A 12490-nucleotide genomic window follows, 5' to 3' on the forward strand; every position below is an offset into this window, starting at 1 on the left:
TTTTTTGCTTAATTTAAAAAATAAAATTTAGGGCAGCTGCCTGGTGCCAGACCTGGATGTATGCAGTATAATACAGCATTTACTATAGTAGCCTTATCACATCAGCTTAGAGCTAATTCAACAGCAACCATAGAGATACGCAATTAGTTTCTGGACAGAGACAGATGCAGTCTTAGAATGTGAGATTGTTCAGTCTGGATGACTAAATTTAGCCATCTGAGCTCACCATAGTATCAGTGGGGTGAAAATCCAACAAGCTTTATTTAGGATCCCTCACCCCTCCAAAATTAAAAACATCTTATGTGCACACATGCACGCACATGTGTGTTTCTTTCAAAGAGCTGGCAACGCTTCGAGACTACCTCACTGGCTCCTTCACATTTTATTCTGCCCTGGGGACCTCTTTAAAACTCTGGCTCCACCGACATCTTTGCAATTGCTCAAAACATGCAGGGTGAGGTATGGCATCTTGGTTACTTCCCCCTTCTCCCCTCCAAACACAGGAGGTTCATTCCGAGTTAAAGATCACTTGGACTCAGTAGGACATTTGTACAGAGCCAACCACCAGGGATGAAATATGAAGTGACCCAAACTTTCAGCCAGAGCAGAAAGAAAACACTAAACAGGGTTTTAAAAAGAAAAGAAGGACAAAGGGAAAGTGGCCATTTCACATTCCCAGCTTAAGGGGGAAAAACAAAATATAGACAAGAATTCACTTGCTGACGTGGCTGTAACTAGCTGCAAAGCTACCAGAAGTACAATTCTTGTGGTTCCCAGTGAAAGTCCCAAGTTGTTCTTTCACAGTATTTCCAAGTTAGGGAAGTCTGAGCTTTTTGGATGCTTGTCAAATGCAGGATCTGAGGAAAGACTATCCCAAGAGTAAGACAAAAAACTCCAGTCTGTTAGTTTAAGAAGTGACCACATTTACTTCACTAGCTGACTGATCTAGAGATCAAAGCTGGTAGGACTTCTTCCAAGAGGGGGACAAAGTTAATCAGAGACTTTATAAAATTGGCACTCTACTTAATTTTGCATTTTCAGCTCTTTGCATGCAAGGTTTATTTTCTGTCATTAGCATGAACTAGATATGGCAGCAGCACATCTAACCTATTTTTCCACCTGGCAGTACAAGAATTCCTGGAAGTGCTGTGGAATCATGGTTTCCCTCTCTGCCAAAATGCCTTTGCTGTTTAAAGCATGACACAACAGCAAAAGGAGACTCTTGTCCTGTATTAGTATCTCTGGATGCTTGGAAGTAGCAAAGCTGGCAGAAGTAGATCAGGAATATTACAGAAGTTGCAGACACTTTGCTTAGTTACTAGAAGAGAGTTGTCCCTGTCTCCTTTTTCCAGTCCTTAGCTGTGATTTTTTTTTTTTTTCCCAGACTCATCTCCAAAACAGTTATCGTCAATTATGAGAGTATCCCCTAAGGATACTCTCCTAAGGGATCTCCCTCACCCTCACAATAACCCGGACCCAACACAAACACATATACCTGCACACACACTTTGTATTCTCTCCTCCCTCTCTGAGCAAATTCCCATAAACAAGCCCTGGACAGGGTTCAGCTGTGGGACTCTGAAACTGGGCCCAGCATACATTTGTTTTTAATACATTCATGGTATCAGAGCAGTTGCACTCATGTTTTTAAACAAGGGTCTAATATTTCTTGAAGTGAGTGCGACCTGCTGGATTTAAGCAAAACCAAAGCAGCATTTTTTAACGGATGCTCAGTTATTTCAGTGGTGGGTAGCGGCAGTTCCACCACATGAAAGTGATTATGGATGTGACGTTTCCACTCTGCAAATCCCATTTTCAGGAAAGAACCAGACTCATCTTATATTCCTTCTTGGCACACATCAGCCAGCTTCACAGGGCCCTGTTTTCACACCTATCACCAAATTTTCTGTTGTTTTTAATGGTTTACATGACTTTTGAAGAGAACAAATACTACACAGGTAGAAAGGGAAGGGGACTATGAAATCCTGTTGCTGCAGGAGACGAGAAAAATAACAATATTGTTAGAAGAGTAGAGAAGGGAAGCAGGACTGCAGTGTGGCAATTAGAGCAAAGAATTCAAAGTCTGAACAAGACTTCAGGACTTGGAGGCCCAAATATGCCTCAGACTGTAGGCATGCTATTTTCTCTTATTCTTTCCATATGTGACTTTGCTGCAGCTGAGCCCTGGGCTCAAGCAGCACAAGAAGCTTGCTTGGAAGGCACTGCATTATTTTAACAGGGAACAGATAACCACCTCCTTACTTTTGGGGAAAAAAAAAAATATCAGGGTGGAATGTAATGTTTGCATACCCTTGGAGAAAGGCTATGTCAGGATGGAAGGAGGCTGGCAGAGTTTGGGATACCCTCACCTGTGCTGGGTTTCTGAGGCCAGCTCCTGGCGCCCGCCTGGAAATGCAGCATGAAAGACGGCAGCTTGCCAAACCGTTAGGCAGGCCATTGCCACAACAAATCTCTGTGAATCAAAGCAGCTGCAGAAAAAGTGGCAGGAGAAGGTCAGGAATCTCGTTAGAGCCAGGAGGCCCCCCAGCCAGGGCCAGGTCCCAGATTCACAGCTGCAGTGTATTTTGATACCTGGCCCCAAGCAGATTGCATAATTGCACCATGAGGTCACCATCCCTCCTCCTCCATCCTCTCTGAAAACAGGAGGTGGGGAAGAGGAAAGTCACAAAAAACACGGACACTCCAACAACTACCAGGCACAGTGGCGCACTCCAGTTTCTGTGGAGAACAACAGACCTCCTCATTTAACTCCAGAGATGCAATGCCTTTTCCTCCTGACAAAAAAATGCTTGTTCCTAGAGACACAAACAGAGGCTGTTTCCTGAACAATCACCCATGGAATAGCGCAGCTCTCCATAGCATGGTCAGCAGTATATGCAGTCTTTGCATACATTCTAACTTGACATTTTGTACTTGCATTCGGAGCAACCAGGGAAAAGACAGCCTAGTGCTCTGCTACTTCGGGGAGGTTCAGGTGAGAAGTAAAACCAGTTTATCCTTATTAGGCCAGAAATGCTGAACTACACTACCATTATGAGCAATAGGCAGAATTTTCTGCAGTCACCCTAGATATTTTGAGTACCTGATGCAAGATTCCTATGTAAGGCCATGAATGTAGATCACCCAGCTCTGGGAGTGGGGATTTTCTGGCTAATTTGGCTTGCCACCTTTTGCAGACAAAAGCCAGAATTGTTTCCTGCAGAGAGCAGGAGCTAGAGATGGTCTCAACAGCCCTCTGAAAGAATATCTGCCCCTCTCAACAAAGGTGGGAGTTTAGGAAGCTCAGCTACCTAAAGTGGCATAGGTGAAATCTCAGGATATTGAAAAGACAACAAAACCAATCTTGCTCTTTCCCCCCATATCATAAGTAGGCAGAGGTTTTAGTTCTCCCCTTTCAATTCGTTAAGATTGAGTTAGACTCATCTATGTCCTGGTTTGAGGACCACAACAACCTACAGGATGTCTTGCAATTTGCAGCTATGTAAGTCTGGCTAAACAGAGTTCTGTCTCCTTATCTGGTTCTTTCTTTGATTTACACTTTTAAAGCTAGAAATTTTCTCTGGGTTTGGCAGCAGCCTGGTGATTTATGGATACTTTTGGTACCTGAAAGTTCCCCAGGTTGAAGTTACCACCACAGGAGTAACCCTGTCATTCACGGATTACTCAGTAATTGTTGTATGTCAAGGTGCAGATGTGATCATGAAGTGGATAAAATATTGGTAGGAGTGTGAAATGCAGGTAGAAATGCTCTGGAAGAGACCTAGGCTGAGGCACAGGACATTTCTAATTTTTTCTTTAATGTCATTGATACTCTTGCATCCAGGTGCTTTTACTAGAAACTAAGTGCCAGGTCTTATTCTGAAATCTTCATCTCTCACTGCAGCCCCACATTGTAATATTCATTTCCTCTTCTCATCTTGGTCTGAAAGGGGGAAAAGCTAGATCGTTTTTCTACAAAATGTTTTGAAAAATCTATTTAAAATATGCAAATCCAGTGCTTGAAAAGACTGACTTAACTGGGCAGTGTTCCTTTGGGGACTATAACTATTACACTTGTAAAGTAGAACTATTTTAAGCAGAAACCCGTCATTAGTATCTCACAAATTTGTCATGCCATGTTCATGCAACAAATGAAAGTATGAATTGAATGAAACAAATGAGACATGTCATTACGAGAGGGTTTTACCATTGGCTTTTCCCTTTCATCCCAACATTATCTTCTCTGGCTAAGGAAGCATACAATATCTAAGAGAACATCCACCAGGGATTGCTAGAATTCACATCAACAACCAGATTTTTCTTTTCAGACTAATCCTTGAAGGGGGGGGGAAAGTCAACTCTTGTGACTGGACACTCAACAGATAAATAGAAATTCTCCAATACGGATGCAAGATGCCGTATCAAATAAAATTGTACATCTATGCAAAGCTGCCATCCCTGTTCTAGGTTTGGTTGTTTGGGGTGTTTTTGCAGAAAATGCCCTCATTGAAACATGCAAAAAAAATGTAAAGCTTTAGAAAGAGAAACAAAGGCATCATTTAGTGTGTCTCCTCAGGCAAATAATCATGAATATGATGGAACCATCGTAAATAAAAGTAATGCAGTGTAATGAAGAGTTCAAGATGCCATGGCCATTTGCTTCAGGGTTTTAATAGGTCAGCATAGGTCTTTTTTTCTACTAGAGCAAGTTCTCATTAACAAAGTGTACACAAAACACCATAGAAAAAATTAACAGTAAACGATAGGGTTGGTGGGAACTGACAGGGGTGTGGAGGGAGTTTCCAGAAGATCAATCTGGTTTTCATTTTCTATAAATTGAACAGGCCAAAGCAGCTCAAATTAAAGAGTAGAAAACATGGTTAGGTTGTTTGAACTGCTTGGTAACCAGATGAAATATATAACAAAACAAAAGCTATAGCGCTGCAGTAAAAGTTTGCTTGTAGAGTTCAGTATAAAAGTCCATTGAGCGAGTTATGTATGTTCATAGGAATCTGTAAAACTAGCATTCCTAAATTAACTTCATACATATAACCTTCCAAATATGTGGGGGAGATTTAAATAATGAAATCCATATGTAGCTTAGGTGCCCAAAATACTTTGTTTTGCTTTGAAAGTACCAGAAACAGCAGAAAGGGTAACTGAAAGGCAATCCCATGCAAATTTTGCTGGCCACATCCCAGAAAATAAATTCGTATCTTTAAACACACACATATATGTGTAAACTGTCCTTGCAAGAAAGAGAGCTGTTTGTGCTTGGATTTCCAGCTGCATGATCCTATTGTTTCATCCAGACACGTCAGATGTTTCACATGTTGGAAGTCTATTGTACAAACATATGGAGAAGGAAACATTCCACATGTGAAAGCTAAAACCTGCAAATATTCTGTATCGCTGCTAGCATGCTGCAGAGTTGTTCCTGCAACTCTTCAGGCACCGGGTCATGATTTCAGTAAGTGTCACTAGCAGGTGAGAGGGCTTATGCAGAAGATGTGGACAGTGATCCTTAAAAAGCAAACAAAGAAAAATCCTCTCCCTTTCATGCAATGTTTTTAACCTGACTTCTAAATAAGCCACTGCTGCAGCTGAGGCTGGCCATTCAGAGGTCTGAATGCACATCCCTACTTTTGGAAGGTATACAAACAGCAGTGCTTCTCCCCACCTTGTTGTTCCAGGATTAGTGTCTTCTTGAGTGCTCTGCAAAGGGAAATTTCCAAGACTCTGCCTTTGCCAGGATTTCAGAGAGCAGGATGCTTGTAAATTTTACTTTACTGCCTACACATAAGGAGAGACCATGAGGGCACAGCAGGGAGGGTGTGGGAGAAAGCAGAAAAAACTACCAGATACTGCAGCCAGAGGAAAAACTAAGCACTGGGTTTGTTGTTACAGGGTCCCAACCAGTGAGCAGTTTATTTTTCCAAATAAATCTGCTTTACAGACATCCTTTCTTCTTCCCCATTCAAGTTTCAACCAGGAAACCTGGAATAAGTTACTGTTGATTTTAGAGGCAAATCAAAGTGTTCAGCCTTGCTAAGCTTGCATTTAAAGCTACTCTTGATGAGCAACTCCTTGGGGCCCTTGTATTCAAATAGAAAGGTCTTGGATTCACCTGAACTGCCCACCCATGCAGATCTATAATACAGGCTGGAAGACAAGGGAACGGGCAGCCTGTGCTTCAAGCCTCAGCTCCAACAGGAAAGGCTCCACATTTTAAGTCAAATCCAGAAAAAAAAGTTTCCTTTGATAAAAACTTAAACAGTCATTCAAAACAGTGGAATATGTACTAACCAAGACCAGGAAAGGGCGGGATTTAGGTAGAACGAGTGGATTAGATCTCCTGTTGCTAAACCCAAATTAAGTACAGTGCAGAGCAGGCACACCCTCCTTGGAAAGGCTAAGCAACCAACTTTTTGGGATTTGTGTCAGGTTGGACATTCAGAGGCATTTCATCCAAGATCTGCTGTATTCAGGAAGTTGTCCTTATTGGCATCCTTGGCACCCAACCCTTGCTACAGTCCTGGTACTCCTTAACAGAATAATGAAACACAAACAGTATGGAAATGGGTGTCAAAGAGATAAATGAATTTCCAAAAGTCCCTTCTTCAGATCTGACAGTAGTTCTGAATGGACGCTTGTACCAGCCCATTTTGGCTGGTTTGATGTTGCAACCTGGCTGCTAATATAAAGAAATGAGAAGAATAAAATACTGGATGAAAATGAGATAGCACAGCAGGTTATGGCTTGCATAATTTGCTTTTGTTTCGCCCCTTTGAACACCACCCACCCCTGCTTATATTGAAGCATAATGGTGCTGCCTGTACTCCCCCAGGACCAAGGATTTCACATAATTTAATACTTTCTGTAATTACACATTTGTGAAACTCTGAAATCCTCTGATGAAAGGTGCTGTAAGAGTATTACCAACTCTTCTACCATGAAAGGACTCCACCCAAACCCAAATACAGATGTTGTCCTCAATGCACATCATTACTAATCCAAGCCAGCAGTACTTATAGCCTGATTTAAATCCTCCCAAAGTCCCAGATGACTTCTGTGAGCTCCAGTAGGGCCCCAAGAATTCTAAAAGGAAATATAGGCAAATTAGCCTTTTCTCCTCTCTAAATTGGATCTTCCTTTTCATTGGGAATGATATGAGCAAGGACGTTCAAAGTGGACCATAAGACCATTTGCAGCTGAGAGCTTGTAGGAGGAATCATAATGTTCTTACCTTGAGTTTGAGAACTAAGGCTGCCAGTAAGGCTTTTCCCTGCTGGTGTATAATTGTTCCACGTATAAACATGGGACTCTTTATTGCCCTGTCCCTACTCCACCCTCCTTCTGCCATGGATTTTTACAAGTAGAAGAGAATTATTTTTCTATTTAGTACTTCCCTTACTCAAAGAAGTATCTAACCCCCAAGTTGAATATTTATTATTTATAGACCTGAGAGATCAGTGCATAGACTGACCTTGTAATAATAATAGTGTGTAATGGGAAGAGTTGCTGTACTGGACCAGGTCTAGCTACAGTAATGCTGGGTAATCACTCTCTGGTACCAAACATGCCAAAAGTTGGGTTTTTTGTAAGAAGAAGAGGAGGCAGGAAGAAAGGCACTGGAGAATTTTACCACCGTTCCTGGTCTGTCATGCAAAGAAGCAGATGGGGAGAACAGTAATTGTTGGTTGGTTACCACAGGTTTGTTTGCTGGGTCCTTTGAAACCAGTGCAACAGGATTGTTTGCTTCAACCTACTTAGATAGTAAAGAAAGAAAAATGACTTCAGTGTTTCATCCCAAGGATGGTTGGCATCTCTAGTGGTACTGCACTCTTTTAGCTCCTTCTGTATAAAGATTACCCACATCTTCTTCCACTGGCTTACTTCTCTTACCTTGGCTGCTGCTTCCAGTACTGGCTTGGCAAATGAGAGAATTCTAGTTCAGCTCTACAAAGAGAGAGTCCCATGTGCTGTGCAGGACTTGAGGCCAGCCTCGTCCATCTTCCCAGCTTTCAGCTTCTTCAGTGTTTCAGTAATTAGAATTATCAAGACTAAAACACTGTGGACATTATTGCTGCTTAGCGTGAAGCTAACAAGAGAGCGCCAGATTTATAACATTCTGGCCAGACAGAGAATTAAAAAAAAAGTAACAAATCATTGCCCAGTTCCAGGGATACATACTCCAGGATCTTATTTCGCCAGAGACTCCACGTGAACTTCAGCCTCTAGGAGAAATCCGCCTGCATTTTTCTAATTGAAATACCAGTCAGACCAGTGGCGGGATGCAAACTAACATGCATGAAAAATAAAGGTTCAATGACCCAAATCAATTATGTTTTAAGGGCACTGCTCTGGACTCAGTAGGAAATATTTTAAACAGGAAAAAGAACTAAATAGGATCATTCATTGAACTGACCTGGAAATGAGACAGAAATTTGGTAAATAAGAAGTTCAGTGCAAGCTAGTTTTATGTACTAACACTAGTGGATTAAAAAAAAAAAAAAAAAGAAAAAAAAAAAACACCAAGCCCAGATATTTCTTAGGCTTGAATAATGAAATAATGTTTCAGAATTCTGGGTACTGAAGTGAACAGTGCAATAAAACAAAGTGATTCTCATGCCTTCGTTGAGCACTGGCAGGGTTACACAGCTTACTTCCAGACATAGAAAAAAAAAGTATGTTATAGAAATCCTGAAACTGCATATTTATTAAAACAGGGCAACCTCCAGGTCTTCTGTATAAAACACAAATAATAATTTAAAGTAAAACCAACTTCTGAATATCAGAACCAGCTACTGTGGCTGGATTTTTAAAGCACATATGTGCCAGAGAAAGAGCTCTACTTCTTCAGGATTTATGAATATCGTTGCTCCCCAAACTGGCCAAACATCCAAACTCTCCACACAGTAAATATCTGCCAAGGTACATTGTAAACACAATAGGAAGCAGCTATGGCCATTCATCAAGATACAAAGAAAATAGGAAAGACCTATCATTTTTCTGCTTCTCAAGCACGAACAGCAAAGAGATTAATAGATATTAAGCTCATTGCCAACAAAACTTTCAGATTCTTTGAAGGTGCCTTATTGGCTTAGTTTCTTGAGACAGAAAGACAACCTAGTGTGTATACATAGTGTTTTACAGTGACCTACAAAGCAAAAACTACCTGCACCTAAAAATCCCAATAAAGTGTTACTAAAATAACCCCCACACCTGGCAGCAGCTGGGATTGGAACCAGATGTGCAGTACATCTGGTAAAGAACGGGGCTGCTGCTAGCAGACACTAAGCTGTTTGAGGGACATATGTTTCCAGACCAGCATTTGTCTGGAGAGACTTGATAAAAGTTATATATTTTGCCTCCGCTTTTCTTAAGGCAGAGGCTGACCAGTAACAGATCTATTGTGTATCAATTTAAAACACTTGAGAATTTCCATATCCTTCCTGCCCCCCCAGTCAGAAGTGCATATTTTGCTGCTCCAGTTGCATAATTCACTGATTCAGTTGCATGCTTGGTTGATCTGGCAGGAGACTAGTACAGTAGTTGAGATTCTGGATACATTGCCAATTGTGCAGCATGCTTTGTTGATCAGGACCGTAGAATTTAATAGCTGAAATTTCATACACTTTAATAATCAGGCCACATTCTTTGCTAATTGAGGTGCATATTTTAGTAGTTGATTTTTTTTTTTAATCCTTCACTGATCTTGGGAAGGATCCTGCCCCCTCTGAAACCAGCAGGAATTTTGCCATGGTTCTCACCGGGAGCAGGACTAAGACTTTCACTAGAGGGTCTAGGATTGATAAGAATTCCTCTCTTAAGAGGAACAAGAAAGGCTTGATTTTTTTCTTTAAGCCAGCAAGTGAACAGAAGAATACCAGATGAAGAATGGCACTGGCACAGAGATCTCCTCCATAGGGACTGGATTAAACAGATAATATTTTATGGACATACAAAGACATATTTTTGACTACGTTATTCTTTCATCAGGCTTACATTCTTCCTTCAGGATAAACAAGATGCTTATCTGCGCATCTTGTTCCATCTGATACAGACATGCAGGAGGAAACATCATACACCTTATCTTCAAATTTTCTTTCATTTGATCTAACTCCTATTTTTATATTACTGTAGTACTCACAGAAGGATTCCAAAGAGAGCTCTGCTTTGCCACAAAACATGTTTCAAACATCCACACAACCTCACAGCTTCCCTAAGTTCCTTCGCTCTGAGTGGCAGAGACCACCTTCCTGGATGAAAAGAGTAATTCAGTTTCCTATAACTCATGCAGGCTTTGCCTTTGCCAAGGGAGTTTGTTATGTTTTTATATTGTTAACTCTAAGCCAGGAGACAATTCATTTCTCATAAATCTTAGAATACCTTTATTTCAACTGCTAAATTGAACTACATTTGAACTATCAACTTAGAGTGGGATGTGTATTTTTTTACTAGCATAGCAACACTATCAGAATGTAGCCAAAAAAGATAAAAATAATGAAGCCTACGCAGCATAGTGCAGTCCTTGATGAGTGAAGAGCAAGTGCAACTTACTCAAAAAAATAGCAAAAACAGGGAGCTAGAGATGTACACACACGTCTGCTTGCAGACACAGATTTCACTGTCACACTTAGGAAGATAAGCAATGGAAAATGCCTAAGTTTCACTCTGCAAAAGCAATTGTCCAGGATGTTAGGAGAATATAGACAACGTGATCAAAAGAACAATTGACACGGCAAGAAGTCAAGTCCAGAAAAGTACACAGGAAGCTATAGTGCTGTTGGTCAATACTTAGCTAGTTCAGATACTGCCTTATGGGAAATCAGAGAGTCCTGATTTCAGAGTTACAGAACAGAAGTTGTCTAGGAAACATAGAAAAAAGAAAAAACCAAGCAAAAATGATACAGCTTGCTGATGTGTTCAGTGTCCCACCGTTGCCACTCACACCCAAAGACACACCACGCAGCCAGAACTTGGTCCACTTCATGACTGTACAGGCAAAGTTAGAACAAAACCACCACTTAGGGCAGCAAGCAAGTTATGCAGTTTAATAAGAGAAGTATGCAGCTGGGTAAGGGAATTGTTCATCTTTAGTAACAAATCCAGCAGGAAAGGGTAAGCTTGCAGGTTGTGCGATGCAATTCTGACTTTAAAGAGAAACAAAAGAAAAAACCCCAGAACTGTGCAATTCGATACCTTTATGAAGTTAATACTTCAGTGCCAGAAATGTGGCTTAATTAAGAAGTTCTCACTGTAGCTACCTTCACTAGGATAACAGAGTGAGATAAAACATCTTCATTTCAACCACAAAGTCATTGCTGTGTTCCTACGTACTGTGCAGGGAGTTGGTGTATCAGGCAGGATTACGATGCTGTTTTCCACCAGGGAGAGCACCCCCCACCTTTTTTCTTTAGATACATGTATGTAACAAAAGACATAAATGTATGGACTGCTTTTTTTTTTTTTTTTAATATAGTGTGGCAGCTCATGTTCTATAGATCTGAGAATCTCTACCAGAAGTGTCAAATCTTGCTCCTATCAGGGTCCACGGGAAAAGTCCCACTCTATCGGCGGGACCAAGACTGCCTGCCCTTCCCGGAGCACAAGCTGTTCTGCAGCTGCTCCTGCTTGCGGGGTACTCTGTGCTTCCTCCTCTGCCTTTCCATCACCGCTCTGGTCCCCCCAGTGGCTCCCAGCCTGTGCCAAGGTCCCTGCCCTCAGAGCTGTAGCTGTCATTTGTGCTGATTACCTGCTCTCCGGACTGCGGAGGAGGTGCACAAGACCGGAGAGCATGGGGACACTAACGGAGCACAAGGTGGTTTGTTTGGGCTTCTTATGCCAGGCTGCCCCTCGTTAGGGTTGCCTTTGGGCGAGTGCTCCGATTCCTGCTGGAAATGCTGTCCTTTCGGTTTCCGCGCGGCTTGCACCGAATTTCGGGTCTGGCTGTACGGAACCGGAGAGGGTGATCCCGAGGTAGCCTCCCGCAGCACCGTGTCTCCCCGTGCCTTCCGGGCTCCGAGGCAAGTCCCCAGCCAGCCCGAAAGAGGGGCACCCCACCCCCGCCGCCGAGTGGGCAGGGGGAGCCGGGGGTCCCGGGCAACGGGGCCGTGCATCCCCCCCCTCCCGGCAGCCCCGCCGCATCCCTGCTCCCGGGACCAACGGCGCATCCTTCGTCCCGGGAGCCCCGCCGCATCCCTCCTCCCGGGACCCACGGCGCATCCTTCGTCCCGGCAGCACGGCTGCATCCCTCTTCCCGGGATTCCCGGTACCTCCCCTCGCCCCGGCCGATCTCCCTCCCCAACGCACGCCGAGCCCCGGGGCACTCCCTCCCCGTCGGGTTTGCCGCTGTCCGCGCCGCGCAGGGAGCCCGCTGCCGCCCTGCCCGGTGCCGGCGGGGGCGGGCAGCGGCTGCCCGGTGCCGGGGGTGGTGGTGGGGGGGTTACCTTGCCTCCCGCCCCGCCGAGGCAGAGCGCGGCGGCCG

At 43.1% G+C, this 12490-nt stretch overlaps 1 protein-coding gene across 1 annotated transcript in view; it reads right to left on the bottom strand.

Moving 5' to 3' along the window:
• LOC106901223 overlaps positions 1 to 12484 on the bottom strand; it is a 35597-nt gene extending 23113 nt beyond the window's left edge. The window contains exon 1 of the mRNA XM_014963663.1: positions 12453 to 12484. The gene's annotated coding sequence lies outside the window, so the exon portion shown is untranslated. The remainder of the gene's footprint in view (positions 1 to 12452) is intronic.
• Between the last annotated feature and the right edge of the window lie 6 nt (positions 12485 to 12490).

The sequence above is a fragment of the Calidris pugnax genome, unplaced genomic scaffold (assembly GCF_001431845.1).
Source record: "Calidris pugnax isolate Ruff unplaced genomic scaffold, ASM143184v1 scaffold32, whole genome shotgun sequence".
Lineage (NCBI taxonomy): Eukaryota > Metazoa > Chordata > Aves > Charadriiformes > Scolopacidae > Calidris > Calidris pugnax.